Source organism: Ooceraea biroi, chromosome 13 (assembly GCF_003672135.1).
Source record: "Ooceraea biroi isolate clonal line C1 chromosome 13, Obir_v5.4, whole genome shotgun sequence".
Taxonomy (NCBI): domain Eukaryota; kingdom Metazoa; phylum Arthropoda; class Insecta; order Hymenoptera; family Formicidae; genus Ooceraea; species Ooceraea biroi.
Window position 1 is genome coordinate 7,972,742 of NC_039518.1, and position 25,304 is coordinate 7,998,045.

Sequence of the window (25,304 nt, forward strand, 5' to 3'; positions counted from 1 at the left end):
GTCCACTCTAAATTTTAAGTTAAAGTAACTCATTCGTCATGTGTTACTTCTTGACAAACTAGAAATGTTAAGTAATTAACACAATACTTTACATTTATTTTTCTTATTGTAACTTTAAGTGTGATGTAAAAATAACGTACAAAGTAATTGAAAACTACATGGAAGAGAAGTTACAATGACTCATCAGAAAAGTTGATAGAACATTTTCGTTCGTACGATATGAACATTTACTTTTTATGTTATATTAACACATGATAGTAATTATTTTTGATGGAAACATTTAATTTTAGTAAATTTGATTATTTTATGTGTCAAAGTTCATGATTATTTGAAGATTTACTTTAACTTCTTTTAGAATGTTAAACTGACTTTGTGACATGTTGATTGTTTAAAATTATTCTGTTAAAAGCATTTGAAATAATATTCCATTTCTAAGAGACATACACAAAATGTTAAGTTATGAAGTTAACATATAAAATTGTTATAAAATTAATAACATATCAGTTGTACGTTAATTTTACATTGAAGTAGTAATCAAAACATGGCAACACAAGAAAATTTTAACACATGGACGCACAATTTTTAACGGTGCATTGAAATGTGCCACGTCTCATATGCGTTGCCTTTTACACAGTAAAAAATAGAATGTTAATTTTAACATTTTTGGCATGTCCCAGAAAGTCCACTCTAAATTTTAAGTTAAAGTAACTCATTCGTCATGTGTTACTTCTTGACAAACTAGAAATGTTAAGTAATTAACACAATACTTTACATTTATTTTTCTTATTGTAACTTTAAGTGTGATGTAAAAATAACGTACAAAGTAATTGAAAACTACATGGAAGAGAAGTTACAATGACTCATCAGAAAAGTTGATAGAACATTTTCGTTCGTACGATATGAACATTTACTTTTTATGTTATATTAACACATGATAGTAATTATTTCAACTTAAATTATTTTTGATAGAAACATTTAATTTTAGTAAATTTGATTATTTTATGTGTCAAAGTTCATGATTATTTGAAGATTTACTTTAACTTCTTTTAGAATGTTAAACTGACTTTGTGACATGTTGATTGTTTAAAATTATTGTGTTAAAAGCATTTGAAATAATATTCCATTTCTAAGACACATACACAAAATGTTAAGTTATGAAGTTAACATATAAAATTGTTATAAAATTAATAACATATCAGTTGTACGTTAATTTTACATTGAAGTAGTAATCAAAACATGGCAACACAAGAAAATTTTAACATATGGACGCACAATTTTTAACGGTGTACAACTTGTGAAGCTCAACTTTCTGCGTATGTATGTATGTATGTGGCCTGTTGCTGCTGCAATCTTTCCGCGAGAAACGTATCGATTTATGTTCGCCAAGTGAAAATACCAGTTGAAGTTGTAACGCGAGGAGGAAAGTGCCTGGAGAAATTTGCGCTGTCGTTTGCGTGACTGGAAAGTAGGTGTGGTATCTCGCAGGGTTAACGAACGTGCCGTACATTAGATACCCGATTACTCATTATTGATATCTCCGCATGTATGCGTGAGTGCGTGTGTCCCTCTCTGTTTAATCTAATCTGAAATTACAATTCCTTTTGAACTCCTGCAGGGTATCTTCAATTACTCGCAGGTGAAATTGAGTTTTCTCCTGGTTTGCAGGCACGGAAAATGCGAAACGAGTCGGAAAACTTTCGGCGCGTAAGAAGGGTATTTTGGCTGTTCCACGAGCGCACGCTGTAACAAAATGCACCGCGGAGAGAGAGCACCAAGTCAAGCAATCAAGGGCTACCGTGGCCACCACCGGCTGGCCAGACGGCTCGTCGGTAATTGGCCAGTAATTGTGTTTACTAATTGAAATTACGACCTCACCGGTTGCACGTAACTCGAGCACATCCCCGACGATATCGGAAAATTCATCGTGACATGTTTGCCGTCGAAGAAACTCGGTGAATCGAGGTGGAGTCTTTCCACGAACTTGCGCCCGAATAATTATTCCCGAACGGCGCACCCCCGGCAAATTGCAGCCCTCTGTAACGGCATTAGCCGTGCAACTAAAGGGACACTATTTAAAAATAAAATTGGGAATCTTGTAAAACAACATATTATTTAATGATATCGAGCTACATGTTTGAAATCATTGTATGTGACTGTGTATATTAAATCTTCGTGTTATATTAATCGAGAAACAAAAATACTTCTAAAGATATTGTAGCCGCGTCGAGTAAATAAATATTACTGGCGCGGAGTGTTGCAGAAGATTTGCATTTTTAATTTGCCTCGCTAAAAACACATTTCTCCGCCGCATTTAATTTGTTCGAGAAAGGCTTTACATTATATCGTCGCTTTTACACACCCGTAAAGTGATCCGCGGCCGCGCGATCAAGGTGCAGCGATTTCTATTCCGATCACGTACGGAGCTTCGACCAATAAAACTTTGCCGACTTCCAGAGACCACGCAGACGATTCTACGTTTCTGAGGGAGAATAAGGACCCCTTGAATAGGAATCGAAGCGATCGCGAAAGAGCCGAAATTCATTTTATCGCGCTACTATCGCTTAACGGACCATTTCGTGTCCGTGAGGCTCGTATCAAATTTGGATCTCAATTTTCAAGGACCATTCACGCTACTTAAATAAGCTTATATTGTATTGTTAACTTTATCTCTTTCAAGAGACACCAAGATAGTTAATCGGAACGGATATCAACGACTGAAATATTTCTATATAAAACCAAAAGCGATAAAAATTCAAATCCAGAAGACAACAATCTATGGAAAATTATCTACGCGACCACAAATTAAATTATTGACTTTTAATTAAATATTACAATACAAATCGTCAAACTTTGCAATAATCAGGTGCATTTTTCCACCACCTTATTTTTTGAATAATATATTAATGCCGCTCGCGGAACTATGAGAAGCAAGAAGCAGGAGAAGATCGTGAGAGGATCCTCCTAAACCCACCGCGAAAAATGTGTCGTAGTCGGGATAGATTTTTTATTTCGCGAATTCTTAATTACTTCCACGGGCACTTTTAAAGCCAGGCGGGTCTGGTCGCCCGGTCCGATACCGCGCTACGACACAATCTCGTGCCTGTAATTGGAAAAGGTTGCGGCCCGTCTTCCTCCATTACGAGACAGCGAGCTGGGTGGTGGTCTCCAATCCTCCCCGTTGTAACCCCACATTCTCCGTAAATAAAATTCCGCCCACCATGTAGCTATCGTCCTACTGTTTGAGACTTTACCTTGCGTTTCCTGCATCTTGCTCGTGCAGCGTCGCTTTATCTCTCTCGTCTAATTCGTTCGTCCGTAAGACGTTTCCAGAAGAGACCGTGCGTTATCAAATCAATGATTTCTCGATCGAATCACGTTGCGCAACAATTCCGCAAGTGTTTTACCCCCGCATGCAACACGCTTTGAATGAATTCTATTGAATTCCACGGTTATAAAAATTCGTCTGTACTCACCAGTCTGCGGGAATTGAGTTACGCGGAACTGCGAGCCGACACCTGCAACAAAAAACGAGCACACCGATTAAAATAAAAAATAACAGCAGATTTAAATGATACGCGGGCGCGTGGCGCGCGGGTCATCCTTCCAATAAGCAAGCAAGTATTAAAAAAAGGAAAAGACAGGCCGGAAGTTTATCACGACTACGGTTACGCGGGATTTTCCGGGAACACGACGCTGCGCCGGGCATTAATGACTTAAGTTAATATCGGACGCGAGCGTGATGCATTTTGGCCGCGCGAGCCTCGTAATATGTATCTCGCCGTTACGTCGCCGACACGGGGGTGCGCATATTCGCGCGCGAAAACGATATTTCACACACAGTTTGATGAGCTCCCCGCATTAAGCCGGGGGTAAGTAATTATCGACTGAGCAGTGACCAGGATGGCCGGGCTCGGCCACTCCCTCCTGGGGTGTCCCAGTGCGTGTCACCGCATTAACCACCCCTATACGGACATCGTTCTCATCAAAGTTCAAACGCTGCATATCTCCGATACGTCATTGTAACCTCTGCACGGCTTAATTAACGAGACCGGACGTGGAGCGTCGTCGACAAGAATTAGTTTGCTTCGATATATCCGCGATATGCCTACCGAAAAATCACCGTTACGACGAAGCACTCTCCCTGTGTCGCTCTCCCCTCAATTCCATCGATGGAAAAAAAAGAAAAAAAGTCAAGTGTGGTCTCTCGGAAAGTTAACGATGCACGAACCGGTTGTCGCCCGGCACGATATCCTGTCGTGTCGATAATAATTTCCCAAAGAGCACACGCGTCTAGATTCCTCGACGAGATACCGTTCATCGAGCGGTTTAATTTAACCGATGTGTCATTAACGGCCCGATAGCTTGTCAAACAAAATAATTGGCTTGTCTTTCAGAGGTAGAGTGCGAATACGAGAAAAACATTGTTAATTTAATTCGATAGACTCGAATTGATATTGAAACACCGTGCAGATGCGGGATGGGCCTTTTTCAGGGCGGATTTTCTGGTTACGCGGCTTTGCGAAGATCGTAGTAATCAAATGTGACATTTTTTCGTAACATTCACGCAAGTGTTACCTCGAGGAATGGAATAACGCCATTTTAATTAAAATGGAATCTTGCACAACAAGCGAACGCGGCGAAGGCGCAACGGGAGGAAAAAGTTAACGCATGAAACGGGGATGATTGTTTCACGAGACGTTAATTCCTGCTAATAACCGCATGCAATTAATAAAATTGGGTACACGAAAATCCCCCGGATGAAGCCACCGTAGCACAAATTGCATGAAACTGTTATTTCACCGATGATGTTATCATAACATCAATAAAACATTATAAACATTAATTTCTCCTCGCGTCAAATCATTGAATGTGATACTGCGTAAATTTGCGATTATACAATGTCAATGCATATAAATTTCCGGGTAAATTTTTCGAACTTGTCGAGGCATCACCGCATCGCGATTTTTCGCTCTGAATATTTTTCGGAGAGCGCACGCAAAGCGCTTCGAATTACATGTTGCTACGCATTATTCCAATGCACGTTCTTCGGGATGTCACAAGCATCAGTATTACTTTCCTTGTTTTTTCTTGAACAATGACGCGATACTTGCAAAACGCCGCTCTGATATTCACGCGTTAACGCGCGAAACTGCAGCACGAAAATATAATAGCGCTAATCGGAAATCGATGAACGTTCGGCCGTGTTAATATCGTTTAATGAGGCCTTCAACAAGTAGAACAAACTTGTGAGCCCGTCGGGAAGCGAGCGACGCGGCTTGACGCGGGTAAGAGAATAAGATCGGCGGCGGAGCCATATTGGGACCGTTTCACCGATTTGGCCGGTAATCTCGTTAAACTTTGACGGAGAAGCACTCCTTTCTCCCTTGTGACTCGCAATCAGTCGATTCTCGACTCGGGCGGCGGCCGTCCAAAGCTTCCTCCTCGAATTACCGCTAAGAGAGAGAACGGTCCACGTTGCCGTCAAAGCCAAATTCGCCCCTTATCTCCTTGCTAATCCAAGAAAGAAACGTTAAAAAACACGATCGACTTGCGATCTTCTCCTTTTAAATACATGCTCGACTCAACTCGACTAGACACGATTACGCAATCGAGGAGAGAATTCTCCACCTTCAGAAATTGCACTTTCTCCCTAACATCAAAATGAGCAAGGAATTAAAAATTCCTCTCGCTCCTCTTCTCTTCTTCCACCCGCTCTCACTCTCCCTTTTTCTTTCGATCGTCTTTTTATCAGCTAATACATCGACGCGGCGTCATACCCGAGTATCCACTTGCTTTGAGAGCTACGACGAAATCCACAATATTAGTTCCTCTCTCGCAAGGAAAGGTTTTTAGGTGTTACACTCGGATTTCAAAAATTGTTTGCATGCAGGTAGGGAGGTCCCCAAATAGAAGAAAAATTATAAAAGTAGCGGCCCAAATGCATATTTGCGCGCTACGTGCGCAATTTTCGATGTTAGGTTAATTACTCAAAAATGCTATTTCCAATCGAATTCTTTACATTTTTTATTTCACCTAATGCACAACCCTTTAAAAAGAAATTAAAACTGAAAGAATTAAAAACCTCCCTTGACCAGGTCTTTTATGTCCTCGTTATAGATTCTGATCAAATCTATTTAAAGTCGCGTACAATAAATCACGCAGAAAGAGCAAACTACGATTTGCGCAATGTACAATTATTCCAAATTGTGTGCGTTGGCAGTTGCAGTAAAAAATTAAAAAAGTTACGATGCAAATACCATTCTTGAGCAATGGGCCTTTTATACGCACTGTGCTCGCGCGGCACGAGATTACATTAGACGCTCGTATTTTCTAAACACACACAAGTACACACACGCACACAGAAGCACATACGCGCACGCACAAAATTATTCAAAGCAATATAAATGTGCGTTAGGTGAAATAAAAAATGTAAAGAATTCGATTGGAAATAGCATTTTTGAGTAATTAACCTAACATCGAAAATTGCGCACGTAGCGCGCAAATATGCATTTTATTTTTTTCTTCTATTTGGGGACCTGCATGCAAAAAATTTTTGAAATCCGAGTGTAACACCTAAAAACCTTCCCTTGTCAGTAGACGTAACAAACGCAGATAGGGAAGCAGCAAGGGATTTCGAAGGGAGGAGGCACGGGGGTTATTTTATTCCTCTGTTCCGCGCACACAGGGGCGAGGAAAGAAACCAAAGGCTCGCGGCGAAGCGAGGTAAGGGACGAGACGAGACGGGACGAGACGAAGGGGGAGCCGGCACAGGAGGACATTATGAAAGCATTTTCCTAACCGACCGGCAAAGCCCCGAAGACATTTATCCCGCGAAAAATGAAGTAAAATAAATGTAATGTAAAAGGCAAACCGCGATGTCTCGGTACTAAAGAGCCGCGGTGTGTCCCCTTTCCCCCTGTCGCCTCCCTCCGCGCGCGCGAGTCCGCCGCGTTTTCCGCTTCCGCGGGAGAACTTCTCTCCTCGTCGTGTCCGCTTCCTGCGCGCTACTCGCTACGGGGGAGGACGAGGGACGATCCACCGCGAGCTAGTACAAGGAGTAACGCAAAATGAAGAAACGGCTGACGACTGTGGGGTTGAAAGAGGAGGAGGGGGGTTCGCGAGGGGGAGAAGGCGAATCTCCGACAACCCGCCTTGTCTCCTGGAGGACGCTCGTTTCTACATCTTCCTCCACCAGCCCTGCCGACCACCCCCTATCACCGCCCACGGGGATTTTTCCTTCTTCGGCACTCGTTCTCCTTTATGCCTCTTTCAATATGCTCTTCCGACTCTTCAGCGGGCGCCGTTTGCCCGGTCACGGAGCTCCACTTTTCAACTTGACATTTTTAATTCTTCCTCATCTTTTTTTCTGCTCCTTCACGTAATCGTCTTACCAGGGGAGCAACCGAAGCAGCCATTCGAGGAGCGCAGCGACGACACTCGCCGCGGACTCGCGAATCCGCCTGCGACACGACGATCCCGCGATCCTTTCGTCCGCCAGCGATGTCCCCGGGACGATTCCTTTGCACTTTGCGTATTTGCCTCGTGCCGCGCGAGATCGTCTTAGTTCTCCGCGGCGGGAGAAGAGCCCGAGGAAACTAGACGAGACGTTGAAAGAAACCCGAGATAGCGAATTCGACGAGCAAATCTGCGCCGGGTGCAACGTGTCGTGGTATAACGCGAGTTTCCAGCGTACTGTTGAGAGAAAGATAATTACGAAATTATGTCGCTCCTGGTTTCCTCGCATCTGTAGGATTCCTGATTTAATGGTGCACATCGCCAATAACTCACAATGATACAACATAGCTCAGCCATTAAATAACTGGATCACCCGTGAAAGGATTCTTTCTTGATTAATTAAATGACGTCGCGAATCATTAGCGAGACACCAATATGTACATCTGAAATCATTTCCTGGACCAGGGCATTCCGTATTAAATTCATCAAAAATATGAATATCCCGATAAGTTAAACAGGGTTCCCCGGGAACACAAGGGAGGGACGACCACCAACGCGCTCTCGAAACTCAGGCGTGGCTGCGAGCCGCCCCCGCGGATTCTGGTGGGAACGATGACGTGGTGGATCGGGATTCACGAGGAACTGCTGAAAGGAACCACAGAAGGAAGGCAGGAAGATATTTACCAGCGTCTCCTCTTACAGCCTCGGCAAACTTCAATTCCCCTTTTCCGCGTTCCGGCTCCCCCGTATTTACAATCGGTTACCCGATGCCTAATCCGATGAGAGTGGCGAGGGGGCCTGGGGTGAGGGCCGAATCTGTCGTGTCGTAATTTAAGGTGAACGCACGAGTGCCACGAGGGGGATGAAGGGGAGTCGCGAGACGACGAGGTTCGCGCTCGTCAAAGCGCGCCACGGAAGCGAAGCAGAAATTGCGAAGGGTCTCGGTAGCCGCAACCGAAAGCCGAAATTCGCGGTGAATCTCGGTTACTCGTTCTTGTTGCGGAAACGCGAACAACCTCGCGTCGATCATGGCTCAACGGAAAGTGGAGGCTTCGAAATAACATGATCGCGTTGGATATTGTACGATCTGGAAAGATAGTCGAGACTGACAGGTCGTATAGAGGATCGGAATGAAAACAAGATGATCACAACAGTAGGAGTATTGGCCGTACAGCCTAAGACCTAGGCGTGTGAACCAGGGATCCCGGAGAGTTCGAGTTCAAATCTAAGGCAGTCTCCTAGTTATTTTTCGCCTCTTACAATTCAGAAGTGGGATAAAATCCGCTACCCCTCGAAGACAGTTGAGATTCATCCGCTACCCCTCGGAGAGGAGGGAGTTGAGAAGCAGCTGGCCGGTAGTGAAGCCTGAACATGGAGGTCGGGACGGACTCAGAGGAGTGAACCAACATGGAGATTGGGAAGGATTCGGAGGAGTGAACCAACATGGAGATTGGGAAGGACTCAGAGGAGTGAACCAACATGGAGGTTGGGAGGGACTCAGAAGAGTGAACCAAAAATGGATGTTCGGAGGGACTCAGAAGAGTGAACCAAAAATGGAGGTTGAGAGGGACTCAAGTGGAGTGAACCGACGATTTGGAGACATTCGGGGACGAATGTAATGTCAGGCTGGCCGAGCTGTAAGATCTGGAAAGATAGTCGAGACTGACAGGTCGTATAGAGGATCGGAATGAAAACAAGTTGATCACAACAGTAGGAGTATTGGCCGTACAGCCTAAGACCTAGGCGTGTGAACCAGGGATCCCGGAGAGTTCGAGTTCAAATCTAAGGCAGTCTCCTAGTTATTTTTCGCCTCTTACAATTCAGAAGTGGGATAAAATCCGCTACCCCTCGAAGACAGTTGAGATTCATCCGCTACCCCTCGGAGAGGAGGGAGTTGAGAAGCAGCTGGCCGGTAGTGAAGCCTGAACATGGAGGTCGGGACGGACTCAGAGGAGTGAACCAACATGGAGATTGGGAAGGATTCGGAGGAGTGAACCAACATGGAGATTGGGAAGGACTCAGAGGAGTGAACCAACATGGAGGTTGGGAGGGACTCAGAAGAGTGAACCAAAAATGGATGTTCGGAGGGACTCAGAAGAGTGAACCAAAAATGGAGGTTGAGAGGGACTCAAGTGGAGTGAACCGACGATTTGGAGACATTCGGGGACGAATGTAATGTCAGGCTGGCCGAGCTGTAAGATCTGGAAAGATAGTCGAGACTGACAGGTCGTATAGAGGATCGGAATGAAAACAAGTTGATCACAACAGTAGGAGTATTGGCCGTACAGCCTAAGACCTAGGCGTGTGAACCAGGGATCCCGGAGAGTTCGAGGTCAAATCTAAGGCAGTGTCCTAGTTATTTTTCGCCTCTTACAATTCAGAAGTGGGATAAAATCCGCTACCCCTCGAAGACAGTTGAGATTCATCCGCTACCCCTCGGAGAGGAGGGAGTTGAGAAGCAGCTGGCCGGTAGTGAAGCCTAAACATGGAGGTCGGGACGGACTCAGAGGAGTGAACCAACATGGAGATTGGGAAGGACTCAGAAGAGTGAACCAACATGGAGATTGGGAAAGACTCGGAGGAGTGAACCAACATGGAGGTTGGGAGGGACTCAGAAGAGTGAACCAAAAATGGAGGTTGGGAGGGACTCAAGTGGAGTAAACCGACGATTTGGAGACATTCGGGGACGAATGTAATGTCAGGCTGGCCGAGCTGTAAGATCTGGAAAGATAGTCGAGACTGACAGGTCGTATAGAGGATCGGAATGAAAACAAGTTGGTCACAACAGTAGGAGTAGTGGCCGTACAGCCTAAGACCTAGGCGTGTGAACCAGGGATCCCGGAGAGTTCGAGTTCAAATCTAAGGCAGTCTCCTAGTTATTTTTCGCCTCTTACAATTCAGAAGTGGGATAAAATCCGCTACCCCTCGAAGACAGTTGAGATTCATCCGCTACCCCTCGGAGAGGAGGGAGTTGAGAAGCAGCTGGCCGGTAGTGAAGCCTGAACATGGAGGTCGGGACGGACTCAGAGGAGTGAACCAACATGGAGATTGGGAAGGATTCGGAGGAGTGAACCAACATGGAGATTGGGAAGGACTCAGAGGAGTGAACCAACATGGAGGTTGGGAGGGACTCAGAAGAGTGAACCAAAAATGGATGTTCGGAGGGACTCAGAAGAGTGAACCAAAAAAGGAAGTTGAGAGGGACTCAAGTGGAGTGAACCGACGATTTGGAGACATTCGGGGACGAATGTAATGTCAGGCTGGCCGAGCTGTAAGATCTGGAAAGATAGTCGAGACTGACAGGTCGTATAGAGGATCGGAATGAAAACAAGTTGGTCACAACAGTAGGAGTATTGGCCGTACAGCCTAAGACCTAGGCGTGTGAACCAGGGATCCCGGAGAGTTCGAGTTCAAATCTAAGGCAGTCTCCTAGTTATTTTTCGCCTCTTACAATTCAGAAGTGGGATAAAATACGCTACCCCTCGAAGACAGTTGAGATTCATCCGCTACCCCTCGGAGAGGAGGGAGTTGAGAAGCAGCTGGCCGGTAGTGAAGCCTGAACATGGAGGTCGGGGACGGACTCAGAGGAGTGAACCAACATGGAGATTGGGAAGGACTCGGAGGAGTGAACCAACATGGAGATTGGGAAAGACTCGGAGGAGTGAACCAACATGGAGGTTGGGAGGGACTCAGAAGAGTGAACCAAAAATGGAGGTTGGGAGGGACTCAAGTGGAGTAAACCGACGATTTGGAGACATTCGGGGACGAATGTAATGTCAGGCTGGCCGAGCTGTAAGATCTGGAAAGATAGTCGAGACTGACAGGTCGTATAGAGGATCGGAATGAAAACAAGTTGGTCACAACAGTAGGAGTAGTGGCCGTACAGCCTAAGACCTAGGCGTGTGAACCAGGGATCCCGGAGAGTTCGAGTTCAAATCTAAGGCAGTCTCCTAGTTATTTTTCGCCTCTTACAATATATACATATGTATTAAGAGGGGGAGAGGGTGGTCGCTGAAATGTTCTACATTGATGGATCTTCTAAAGACTTCTGCCGACAATGACTCGCGCAATTGCGCAACGCGGTCGCCACGCGATCCGCTTTCCGAAGATTCAATGGAATATATTCTATATTCCGTGTTGTGTGAAAGGGAGCCAAGCAAAAGGCATAAAACGCGGACATTAATCCGGAAACAGAGCTCGAACAAGCCGAGCGTGTTAAAGTCAGAAAATTGGAAATAATCCGCCACCGACGAGGATTCATGAATTTCCGGGAATAATTAGCGATATACACACAGCATGCCCCATCTGCATTTCGCTACGTGCCGCCAGAATGCCAGATACGTGATTTATTTTCGCACAAATGCGCACAATTAACGCAATCCCGGTATCAATCCGATATTTTGGCCGACACAATCCGATACACGTGCGAGCAAGAGTATATTTTTGTTTATTTCCCTCTTCATGCCGCGGAATGATATTTGTAACGGTCTGTTACGCGTATGCGCATACGTTGCACGCCGGAATGCACTCGATAATTGCTACTATTTAAAATTGCATCTCCCACCGACTTTTTTTCTACAAATTTCGCGATAAATATCCCCGGTTTCGGTGGCACTGCTTTATGCGGATTGGAATGTATGTACACTGCCGCGCCGACCGGTCATTTTTTTAATGCAAAAATATGCAACGGATCACCGAGAAAAATACCGGCGCGCCGACCGTGCGCCAGCAAAACCCACATACACGGAATAAAATTAAGTGATACCCCCTCCTTGCACACCCCGAATTACGAAGGTTCAAGTCAGCCCCAGCAGCGCTGGATTTTCGATCTTGATTTTCTCATTTGCTCAAATAAATCCCTCGATTTTGATCGCGTCGCAAAAGCCGGAAGTACACGATAGCGAACGCAGCAGGAATTCGCGAGAGTAAAATTGTGAAATTTTGCAGAAGCGACTATTCGCCAGGTAGGCGATCTCTGTTATCCCTGTTATTGCGACAGAAAATGCATACCGTTCAGCGAGCGGCGAGCTTCTCGAATTCCATTAATGTATTCAAAGAATGGCCAAACTAGCGATATCTGCGATGCTACGGAAAGTTCGCGAGGCCTCCTTTGCCTTATAAATATTCAAATTGGTAACAAGCCTCTCGCCGCGAAGGGAGAGTCGTGCGCTTGAATTTTTGAGGGTTAATCGAGGCGAAATTTAGCGGTTACTTCCATTCAAATGAGCGGCAGAACCATTATTGCAGACTGCTGCGATCGGCGTACCGTAGCTATACCGCGTATATATTCGTCCGACAGCTGGATGAGTTTTCGGAGGCGTAAAGAGGCGTAAAACAGTAATGGAAGATATATATTTTATCACCGACAGTTCCAGCAGCATTCATTCTCTCTTGTTACCAGTAGATCAATGTTCTAAAGGTATCAATATTTCAATAGTTACGCAACCGCTTCGTAGGTCGATTGTCAACTTTCGCTTTACCTTCCACATTAAGAGAATAAAACAACAATAGTGAAAAACGAGAGGAGGATTATTGTGTTAGGAGTGTGATTTAGTTTTGAGGGTTTTGCAACAGATGGCTGTAGTGTCAGTTTGTTCCAATAGCTGTTTCCGATAACTGTTCTTTCTTACAGTCTTGACATTATCCATCACATTTAGTAGCATTATAGCAACAACAGTCGTGTTTATATCATCGTAAAAATGCAACTTCCGAAAGAGCATTTCGACATGCGTTGCTTTTGTTTTTTAATCAAAAGAAAACTGCGGCTGACGGTTTATAGAATTCTTGTCGAAACTTATGATGATTCTGCCCCATCAATTAAGGACAAAGAACGCTCGGGACAACCAAGAAAGCTTGAAAATGCAGATTTGCAAGCATTATTGGACGAAAATCCAACACGATCCACTTCAGAACTTGCCAGAGCATTAAATGTTGATCATACAACAGTTGCCAAACATTTACATGAAATGGGAAAAATTCAGAAAGAAGGGAAATGGGTTCGACATCAATTATCGGAAAGTGCCATTTGAACATTTGCATTTCGTTGATCGCCAGGCAAAAAAAGAAGAGTCTTTTGTCTCGGATTGTTACTGGGGATGAAAAGTGGATCTATTTTGATAATCCGAAACGCAGAAAATCATGGGTGGATCATTAACATCCACTCCGAGACGCAATATTCACGGTTCAAAAGTAATGCTCTGTATTTGGTGGGATAGTGTACCATGAGCTGTTAAATCCGCATGAGACTGCCAAGGCTGGTCGTTATCGACACCAGTTGTACAAGTTGAAGGAAGCATTGGACCAAAAACGACCACCAATTGCGAGTAAACGACGGAAAGTGATTCTTCTTCGTGACAACGCTCGACCTGACGTTGCGTCATCAGTGAAACAAACACTATTAGAGCTCGAATGGCAAGTCTTACCGCACCCCGCGTATTCTCCATGCGATTATTATTTGTTCCGGTCGATGCAACACGCTTTAGAGGATACACACTTTGATAATTTGGAAGAAGTGCGAAAATTCGTCGACGAATGGATCGACTGAAAAGAAGAGTCATTTTATCGTGGTGGAATCCATCTCTTGCCAGAGCATTAAATGTTGATCGTACAACAGTTGCCAAACATTTGCATGAAATGGGAAAAATTCAGAAAGAAGGGAAATGGGTTCGACATCAATTATCGGAAAGTGCCATTTGAACATTTGCATTTCGTTGATCGCCAGGCAAAAAAAGAAGAGTCTTTTGTCTCGGATTGTTACTGGGGATGAAAAGTGGATCTATTTTGATAATCCCAAACGCAGAAATCATGGGTGGATCCAGGCGAACCATCAACATCCACTCCGAGACGCAATATTCACGGTTCAAAAGTAATGCTCTGTATTTGGTGGGATAGTGTACTATGAGCTGTTAAATCCGCACGAGACTGCAAGGCTGGTCGTTATCGACACCAATTGTACAAGTTGAAGGAAGCATTGGACCAAAAACGACCACCAATTGCGAGTAAACGACGGAAAGTGATTCTTCTTCGTGACAACGCTCGACCTGACGTTGCGTCATAAGTGAAACAAACACTATTAGAGCTCGAATGGCAAGTCTTACCGCACCCCGCGTATTCTCCATGCGATTATTATTTGTTCCGGTCGATGCAACACGCTTTAGAGGATACACACTTTGATAATTTGGAAGAAGTGCGAAAATTCGTCGACGAATGGATCAACTGAAAAGAAGAGTCATTTTATCGTGGTGGAAGCCATCTCTTGCCAGAGCATTAAATGTTGATCGTACAACAGTTGCCAAACATTTGCATGAAATGGGAAAAATTCAGAAAGAAGGGAAATGGGTTCGATATCAATTATCGGAAAGTGCCATTTGAACATTTGCATTTCGTTGATCGCCAGGCAAAAAAGAAGAGTCTTTTGTCTCGGATTGTTACTGGGGATGAAAAGTGGATCTAGTTTGATAATCCCAAACGCAGAAAATCATGGGTGGATCCAGGCAAACCATCAACATCCACTCCGAGACGCAATATTCACGGTTCAAAAGTAATGCTCTGTATTTGGTGGGATAGTGTACTATGAGCTGTTAAATCCGCATGAGACTGCCAAGGCTGGTCGTTATCGACACCAGTTGTACAAGTTGAAGGAAGCATTGGACCAAAAACGACCACCAATTGCGAGTAAACGACGGAAAATGATTCTTCTTCGTGACAACGCTCGACCTGACGTTGCGTCATCAGTGAAACAAACACTATTAGAGCTCGAATGGCAAGTCTTACCGCACCCCGCGTATTCTCCATGCGATTATTATTTGTTCCGGTCGATGCAACACGCTTTAGAGGATACACACTTTGATAATTTGGAAGAAGTGCGAAAATTCGTCGACGAATGGATCGACTGAAAAGAAGAGTCATTTTATCGTGGTGGAATCCATCTCTTGCCAGAGCATTAAATGTTGATCGTACAACAGTTGCCAAACATTTGCATGAAATGGGAAAAATTCAGAAAGAAGGGAAATGGGTTCGATATCAATTATCGGAAAGTGCCATTTGAACATTTGCATTTCGTTGATCGCCAGGCAAAAAAAGAAGAGTCTTTTGTCTCGGATTGTTACTGGGGATGAAAAGTGGATCTATTTTGATAATCCCAAACGCAGAAAATCATGGGTGGATCATTAACATCCACTCCGAGACGCAATATTCACGGTTCAAAAGTAATGCTCTGTATTTGGTGGGATAGTGTACCATGAGCTGTTAAATCCGCATGAGACTGCCAAGGCTGGTCGTTATCGACACCAGTTGTACAAGTTGAAGGAAGCATTGGACCAAAAACGACCACCAATTGCGAGTAAACGACGGAAAGTGATTCTTCTTCGTGACAACGCTCGATCTGACGTTGCGTCATCAGTGAAACAAACACTATTAGAGCTCGAATGGCAAGTCTTACCGCACCCCGCGTATTCTCCATGCGATTATTATTTGTTCCGGTGGATGCAACACGCTTTAGAGGATACACACTTTGATAATTTGGAAGTGCGAAAATTCGTCGACGAATGGATCAACTGAAAAGAAGAGTCATTTTATCGTGGTGGAAGCCATCTCTTGCCAGAGCATTAAATGTTGATCGTACAACAGTTGCCAAACATTTGCATGAAATGGGAAAAATTCAGAAAGAAGGGAAATGGGTTCGATATCAATTATCGGAAAGTGCCATTTGAACATTTGCATTTCGTTGATCGCCAGGTAAAAAAAGAAGAGTCTTTTGTCTCGGATTGTTACTGGGGATGAAAAGTGGATCTATTTTGATAATCCCAAACGCAGAAAATCATGGGTGGATCATTAACATCCACTCCGAGACGCAATATTCACGGTTCAAAAGTAATGCTCTGTATTTGGTGGGATAGTGTACCATGAGCTGTTAAATCCGCATGAGACTGCCAAGGCTGGTCGTTATTGACACCAGTTGTACAAGTTGAAGGAAGCATTGGACCAAAAACGACCACCAATTGCGAGTAAACGACGGAAAATGATTCTTCTTCGTGACAACGCTCGACCTGACGTTGCGTCATCAGTGAAACAAACACTATTAGAGCTCGAATGGCAAGTCTTACCGCACCCCGCGTATTCTCCATGCGATTATTATTTGTTCCGGTGGATGCAACACGCTTTAGAGGATACACACTTTGATAATTTGGAAGAAGTGCGAAAATTCGTCGACGAATGGATCAACTGAAAAGAAGAGTCATTTTATCGTCATCTCTTGCCAGAGAGATGGGAAAAAGTTATAGAAAAGGAAGGAAAATATTTTGATTAAGGTATTCAGTCATTATCATATTTAAATACATGCGTTTTTGAGCAAAAAAACCCTCAAAACTAAATCACACCCCTAATACAGTCTTTCTCAATATGCGTGTTTCAGAAACATGACAAAAATCGTAGAACTATCGATTTCGCATTGCGCGCGTCCTTAATCCATATTGCGCCACTTAACAGCAATCACGGGAGATCGTAAAAGGGAAAATCGGGGGCGACAAAGCGATCCGAGCGGTGACGTTAATGTGCTTGGGCTGTTCGCGAAACGATGGATCCGGAAAGCGTCCAAGGAACTGACCAATGATGCCGTCGTGCAATACACGTCGCCCTGGTGGATTGGTACCGGTCGAAAGGCTAGAGAACCACGTTGCTTTGAGGCAATTGGCGATCTCAACCATGTTGCGGTGTGTTCGCAATCCCGTCAACCCCTCGGGCATGCGGCGCACACCCTCTTTTCTCACCCGCCGCGCCGCCGGTTCAAACATCCCCAGAACGGGCGGCAAAGCAGAACTGAGACCAGAAGTGGAAACAGAACCGCGCACAAGAGAACGTGGGATGCCACGCGACGCGCGAGGGTGGTCGGGGTCGGAGGAGTACGATGGAAAGGGGTGCAGGGTGGAAAGAGGCGACGGCATCGAGTGCATCGTTCCGTGTTGAACTTCCCTCTATGGTCTGAGTGAAATCGTTTCCTGCGGAAGGGCAAGCACTTCGTACCCACCGCCGAACATCGCGATTTCCTCCGCGAGCCAATTCGCCGAACATTCGCCGACTTCCGGGATGTTACCCGCCCCGACGATCGGCAATGTCGAACTTGAGATTGAGCTCTGGAATTCTCGCTGCACCTCGCGGCAGATTGAGATCCCGAAACGCCTTGCGCTTGTTTCCTCCTTGCGTTACGGAAAAATGCATTTGGGGGTACATACAGGAATATATGAATTATTATACATGTGCATCTAATCAGTTGGATTTGCATCTTAATTTGATTCATTGCGCGAGCGGAATAATCGACGCACGGAATTAAACAAAGCGAATTCATTTCGAGTTTGATGAGTCTCCTCTGACACCAATAAATGACTCTCGAACCGGTAGCCTTAAATCCAGCAATCTCGGGAGCTGCACGAGTAAAGCTAAACGACTCTACATCAAAAGAGACTTTTGGTCTTAAAAAAGCAGTAAACCTTCGCACGGCGAGGCTTTTCGTGAGAAATAGAAATCGAGAAGATGTCCGCACGCCAATAAAGCTGGATCGTCGCGCAAATTAGCGGGATCTTCACGGTCATTAGACGGCAACCGGCGGCGTCGCAAACAACCATCGCCAATAGGCATCGAGTGGATCCGATGGTATTATGGGGCGTGTGTATCCGCGATATCGCGTTTCGTAACGCGTGACGCGGGTAAATCCTCGGCGCCGCGCAAAAAGCACGACTGCCAAAGCTCTCCCGGACGTGGCTCTCTGTTTGTAGCAAACAGCTGCACGATGCGAAGCGAGGGCTGCGAAGCGAGGGCTGCGAAGCGGTAAAACGGGGGTGGAAGATGTCGACTACCCGGGCGTCATCGAAATGACAACGCACGGTTGATGCGCCCTGTCGATACACCAAGGGAGGCTCGCGACGGGAGATGGGTACCACCCCTAGGCACTGATCCGAGCTGATGCTTCCGCCCGCTTGTTCACGCGTGCTGCCCAGCCTTTGCCGCTCTCGATGCACGATTCGGAAGATTACCGCCGCCGAGAACAGCCGGAGATTACGCTTCCCCGGGGAGACGAAACTCGAGAGCGCCGTGGAGCAACGGGGAATGGAAACCCCGTAGCTGTTCTCGACGATATTATCCTTGAAATTTTATAATTTCAGAGGAGGATGTACGTTTCTCCTTGTACAGAGGAAATCCTCTCGCGGTCTGCACAAAGCAGAGAAGCGTATTAATATTATCGGAATATACTCGACTGGAGTTATCTGATGCATTCTCGATATGGATAAGCTACCCTTGTTACATGAAATGTACTTATTAGTATAATATACTAGACAATTATCTATTGGGTTGGCCAAAAAGTAATTGCGTTTTTTTTATATAAATAAAAGGCGAATTTTTCATGGGAAACAAAAACTTTATTAAACAATATATTGTCCATTTTGTTTGATTATCTTTTGCCATTTTTCAGGCAACTTCATGATTCCGCGCTCAAAAAAGTTCTTATCTTTTTCAGCAAAAAACAATTCCAACAACGATTTCATATCCTCATCAGCAGTCAAGGTTTTACCATTCAAGGCGTTTTGCAAAGAACGAAACGAATGGTAATCTGATGGTGCCAGGTCTGGCGAATATGGTGGATGTGGTAACACATCCCATCCAAGCTGCAACAATTTTTCACGAGTGACCAAACTTGTACGTGGTCTAGCGTTATCATGGTGAAACGCAACACCTTTGCGATTCACCAATTCTCGACGTTTCTGTTTGATGGCATCATTTAATTTATCCAGTTGACGACAGTATACGTCTGAATTAATGGTTTGATTCCTTGCAAGCAGCTCAAAATACACAATACCTTTAAAGTCCCACCAGACTGACAGCATAATCTTTCTTTGGTGAATATCTGCTTTTCAAGTGCTTTCAGCAGGTTCATCACGATCTTTTTCGTTTGACGTTGTGTAGACGATCCATTTTTCGTCGCCTGTTATCATACGTTTCAAAATGATCATTTTCTCACGTTTCAAAAGAGAATCGCAGATGTCAATACGCTCAGTGAGATGAATTTCTTTGAGCTCATGTGGTACCGAAATATCGAGCTTACTAATGTATCCAAGTCGTTTTAAATGGTCTTCAACACTCGCTTTCGATATGTTAAGATTCTCAGCAATCTCTCGGGTCGTTAAACGCCGATTGAAATCGATCAGTGCCTTTATTTTGTCATCATCAATTTCGATTGGCCTTCCTGAGCGTGGTGCATCTTTCACATTAAAATCTGCAGATCGAAATTTAGTAACCAATTTTGACACTGCCGCAGTTTTAAAGCATCTTCGCCATATATTGGGTTGGCCAAAAAGTAATTGCGTTTTCTTTTATATAAATAAAAGGCGAATTTTTCATGGGAAACAAAATCTTTATTAAACAATATATTGTCCATTTTGTTTGATTATCTTTTGCCATTTTTCCGGCAACTTCATGATTCCGCACTCAAAAAAGTTCTTATCTTTTTCAGCAAAAAACAATTCCAACAACGATTTCATATCCTCGTCAGCAGTCAAGGTTTTACCATTCAAGGCGTTTTGCAAAGAACGAAACGAATGGTAATCTGATGGTGCCAGGTCTGGCGAATATGGTGGATGTGGTAACACATCCCATCCAAGCTGCAACAATTTTTCACGAGTGACCAAACTTGTACGTGGTTTAGCGTTATCATGGCGAAACGCAACACCTTTGCGATTCACCAATTCTCGACGTTTCTGTTTGATGGCATCATTTAATTTATCCAGTTGACGACAGTATACGTCTGAATTAATGGTTTGATTCCTTGCAAGCAGCTCAAAATACACAATACCTTTAAAGTCCCACCAGACTGACAGCATAATCTTTCTTTGGTGAATATCTGCTTTTCAAGTGCTTTCAGCAGGTTCATCACGCTTGCTCCACGATCTTTTTCGTTTGACGTTGTTGTAGACGATCCATTTTTCGTCGCCTGTTATACGTTTCAAAAATCGATCATTTTTCTCACGTTTCAAAAGAGAATCGCAGATGTCAATACGCTCAGTGAGATGAATTTCTTTGAGCTCATGTGGTACCGAAATATCGAGCTTACTAATGTATCCAAGTCGTTTTAAATGGTCTTCAACACTCGCTTTCGATATGTTAAGATTCTCAGCAATCTCTCGGGTCGTTAAACGCCGATTGGAATCGATCAGTGCCTTTATTTTGTCATCATCAATTTCGATTGGCCTTCCTGAGCGTGGTGCATCTTTCACATTAAAATCTGCAGATCGAAATTTAGTAAACCAATTTTGACACTGCCGCAGTTTTAAAGCATCTTCGCCATATATTGGGTTGGCCAAAAAGTAATTGCGTTTTTTTTATATAAATAAAAGGCGAATTTTTCATGGGAAACAAAAACTTTATTAAACAATATATTGTCCATTTTGTTTGATTATCTTTTGCCATTTTTCAGGCAACTTCATGATTCCGCGCTCAAAAAAGTTCTTATCTTTTTCAGCAAAAAACAATTCCAACAACGATTTGATATCCTCATCAGCAGTAAAGGTTTTACCATTCAAGGCGTTTTGCAAAGAACGAAACGAATGGTAATCTGATGGTGCCAGGTCTGGCGAATATGGTGGATGTGATGGTAACACATCCCATCCAAGCTGCAACAATTTTTCACGAGTGACCAAACTTGTACGTGGTCTAGCGTTATCATGGTGAAACACAACACCTTTGCGATTCACCAATTCTCGACGTTTCTGTTTGATGGCATCATTTAATTTATCCAGTTGACGACAGTATACGTCTGAATTAATGGTTTGATTCCTTGCAAGCAGCTCAAAATACACAATACCTTTAAAGTCCCACCAGACTGACAGCATAATCTTTCTTTGGTGAATATCTGCTTTTCAAGTGCTTTCAGCAGGTTCATCACGATCTTTTTCGTTTGACGTTGTTGTAGACGATCCATTTTTCGTCGCCTTTCATACGTTTCAAAAATCGATCATTTTCCTCACGTTTCAAAAGAGAATCGCAGATGTCAATACGCTTAGTGAGATGAATTTCTTTGAGCTCATGTGGTACCCAAATATCGAGCTTACTAATGTATCCAAGTCGTTTTAAATGGTTTTCAACACTCGATTTCGATATGTTAAGATTCTCAGCAATCTCTCGTGTCGTTAAACGCCGATTGGAATCGATCAGTGCCTTTATTTTGTCATCATCAATTTCGATTGGCCTTCCTGAGCGTGGTGCATCTTTCACATTAAAATCTGCAGATCGAAATTTAGTAAACCAATTTTGACACTGCCGCAGTTTTAAAGCATCTTCGCCATATATTGGGTTGGCCAAAAAGTAATTGCGTTTTTTTATATAAATAAAAGGCGAATTTCATGGGAAACAAAAACTTTATTAAACAATATATTGTCCATTTTGTTTGATTATCTTTGCCATTTTTCAGGCAACTTCATGATTCCGCGCTCAAAAAGTTCTTATCTTTTTCAGCAAAAAACAATTCCAACAAACGATTTGATATCCTCATCAGCAGTAAGGTTTTACCATTCAAGGCGTTTTGATTTGGTCGAGGAGGACGGTTTTCTGCGCCTCCAAGATAGCCCGATTAACGCCTCTTGATTTTTATTTATGGGGCAACTTTAAAAAATAAAGTTTACAGTACAGAAGTATTCTCGCTTGAAGATTTAAAGCAAACGAATTACTAATTCAGTTACTGAGATGCAACAAAATTTCAGGAATGTTCGTTACTGTAACAAATTCTGCTACTAACGTCGAAATGTTCTAGCCTTGTATCGAGTGCAAGGACAACATTTTGAAAATTGCTCACAAAATCAAGTTGCGTAGATAATTTTAATTTTTGCGAAAAAATCCGTTGTTACTTATCTCATATTTCTTTTTCAATATTGGTTTATAACTTTGTAATAAAGCATTTCTAAGCAAACTCGATATAAGAATTTTTTCTTATTTTCTACTAGTAGAACATGTCCCGCAGTTTGTCGGTTAAATCCCCGGCGACAACCCTGATATAATATTATAATAAAATTAAAATATTATAATAAATATTACAATAATAAATGTGAAAATGAATCACGCGTTAAACGGGAGAACTTTGTGGAAATCTGTAACACGTGATCAAATTTCTTTCTCATAAATGTGGCATTTAACGCAGCATTTGAATAAGCTGTTCGATTAAAGACGTGAATACCTGCCCGGCGTTATCCGTCTTATCCCTCGGAACCGTGGCATCCCCTATTTGTCTCGAAACCACCCCCGCACAGGGAAATAATTACTAGGCGCAACGCGAATCGAGCAACGCGGCGTGTGGGGCTTATTATTTCTGGGATCTACCGAAGCAGACTCGCAGCACCACCCCCGTGAGCGAGGAACAGTATCCTCCGCGCGTGTCCTTCCCTGAATAAACCTTTTCAGGCACGGACCGAGGAGACGGCTAAGAGGACCGTAGAAAGTCCGGACCGTGGCAGCCGAGGCAGTTCGATAAACAGCCGGAGAGGAGCCAGCTCCGGCTGCGCTCTCTGCAAATCGCCTAGGGGAGGCCGCTTAAACTTCGCGCTCTCCCTCGCCATCGGGCGGTGCGAGCCGGGCGTCGTAGTGAGGAAGAAAAAAAAGAAAAAGAACGAAAAGACTGTCTAAATGCACGAAACAAAAAATGCTCGTAAGCCGGCGTGTGTCGTGCAATAACCATAAGCGACCACTTCGGGCTGTCGGCGAGAGCAGGTTTAGTGGCGCACTACTCGTGGGTTCGCGAAACGCGGGCGAAGCGGGTAAGTGTAAAACTGTTTGCCGGGGTGACCGCACCACGCATGTTATATTTCAATAAACCCCAAAGTACCGCAAGAGACCCTTTTGCTGCGCGTGGTCCGCCCCTTAACCCACGCATAGACTATTTTTGCCCCTCGTCACCCTCGGCCCGTTGGCTTCGCTTCTTTTGCTCTTTCCTCGGCTCTGCTCCCGCTCGCATCACTCGCCTATGTTCGTACGCGTATCCCGGTGCGCGTTACACACAAGACACCCCCACTGGCGCGCGAGAGGATCGTTCGTCGAAGTTGTATTTTGCGTGAGCGACCCAAAACTCACCCGCGCGACGTCGCAAGATGCTGGGATTCCTTCCTTCCTCCTCCTCCGTTCTTTCTTTTTTCGACCTTGCCGGTGAAAGTCACCCGTGGGATTAGAGATAAACCCACCCCCATAGTACGAGCCGTGGAGCGTGTTCCCTCCTCCCCCTCCCGTTTGCCCGTTCCGATGTTAATTAATTCAAGCCTTATTTTTAATGAGGAACCGGCTAGGCACCGCGGTAAGAGATTCGAAATTTCGCGAGCTATTTCCGCTCGAGTTAATCGAGTTAATCGAGACCCGGCTCGCTGAAAACAAGCCGTTTTCCTTTCGGCGCGCACCTCAATCAGCGAATTGCCATAATAATGAAACACTGAAATTTTCCCGTGCGACCGACCGCACGAATTATTATAAGTTGTTTTGTCTACCTGACGATGACATCCTTGGTGCATTTTATACCGCTATATTTTTTTTCACGTATTTTGACGTCTGAGCAGCAAACAAACATCGCTCATATTGAAAAATATCGCGCCGCATCGTACTGCCACACTTAGCGCGCGCAACAAGAAGAAAACGATATTCGCTGCACGATACACTCACTGGCGAGTCGATTTCCGCGCGCATCGCCCTTATTCTCCGCATCCCACCCATGACGATCATCCGATCCTTCGAAGGAAAAGAAGACGAAAAAACGGCGTTATCATTAACCTCAAGAGCGCCGATTGCACAGCATCGCGAAGAAAGTCTCCAATTGCGACGCCATGCCGCGATCTCGTTCTCTTGAACCCGATAGTTAGCAAACGCTCTCTCGAAATATTTGCCCCGTGTCACAACCATCGTCGTCGCGACACGCGTTCCTGCAGATTCTTGTTTTGCTGCCGGAACGATGCAAGAATCCGTCGCAGGAGCGCATAAGCCGGCGTCGGCGTCCGGCATGACGGCACGGTTGGGGAGAGCGGTAAGTACGTTGAAACTCGTATGGCGGAGATGTTATTGGGTCGCGCAGCCACTTAATATGCAGAATGGCATCGTTAGAGGCAGGGCAGGCAGGCAGGCTTTGTCGCTCGTCTCCGACCCAGACAGCAGCAACGCGGCCCAATACTTTAATTTACATTTACATTTAAAATTGCTCAAGCGTTGACAGCGCGCCACCTTGCTCATTTAACCTCGTTCGTTCTCTTTCTTTCCCTTTTCCCCCTCGCTAAGCCATCCTCACCCATAAAACGGTATCTTACCACCCTCATTCAGTTGCACTCGACGACTCTTTCTTTCGCCAAGCGAATCCTCGTCTTAACCGGATATTCTATTGGTTGGCCAAAGTAATTGCGTTTTTTTTCCAATAGATGGGACATACATGTTCTAGAAATGTAACTAACTCATACTTAAAACCGCAAATTCATTATGTAGGTTAACAACTCACCCAGTTCAAGCCTTGTTTTAGAAAAAAGGAAAGTAACGGATTTCAGTTAACAAATTGTTTGTTTGCCGTCATTTCAAAAGGAAAAATCAAAAGAACATTTTCCTCATATTTTGTTTTATTACTTCCGACAAGGAGAAAACGCTGTGCAAGCTCAAAGAAAGTTATGTGATGTATAATGGCGAAAGATGCTTAAAACTTGCGGCGAGTGTCAAAATTGTTAACGCCAGACCACGTAAGAAGTTTGGTCAGCATCGTGAAAAATTGTAGCAGCTTGGAGGGATGTGTTACCACATCCACCATATTCGCCAGACCTGCACCATCAGATTAACCATTCGTTTTCGGTTCTTTG

General features: G+C 44.3%; 1 long non-coding RNA gene across 1 annotated transcript in view; it reads right to left on the reverse strand.

Moving 5' to 3' along the window:
• Positions 1 to 1,213: 1,213 nt before the first annotated feature.
• The window catches only part of LOC113563239, a 138,418-nt gene continuing 114,327 nt past the window's right edge, over positions 1,214 to 25,304 (reverse strand). The window contains exon 3 of the long non-coding RNA XR_003407381.1: positions 1,214 to 3,515. This is a non-coding gene — a long non-coding RNA (uncharacterized LOC113563239). The remainder of the gene's footprint in view (positions 3,516 to 25,304) is intronic.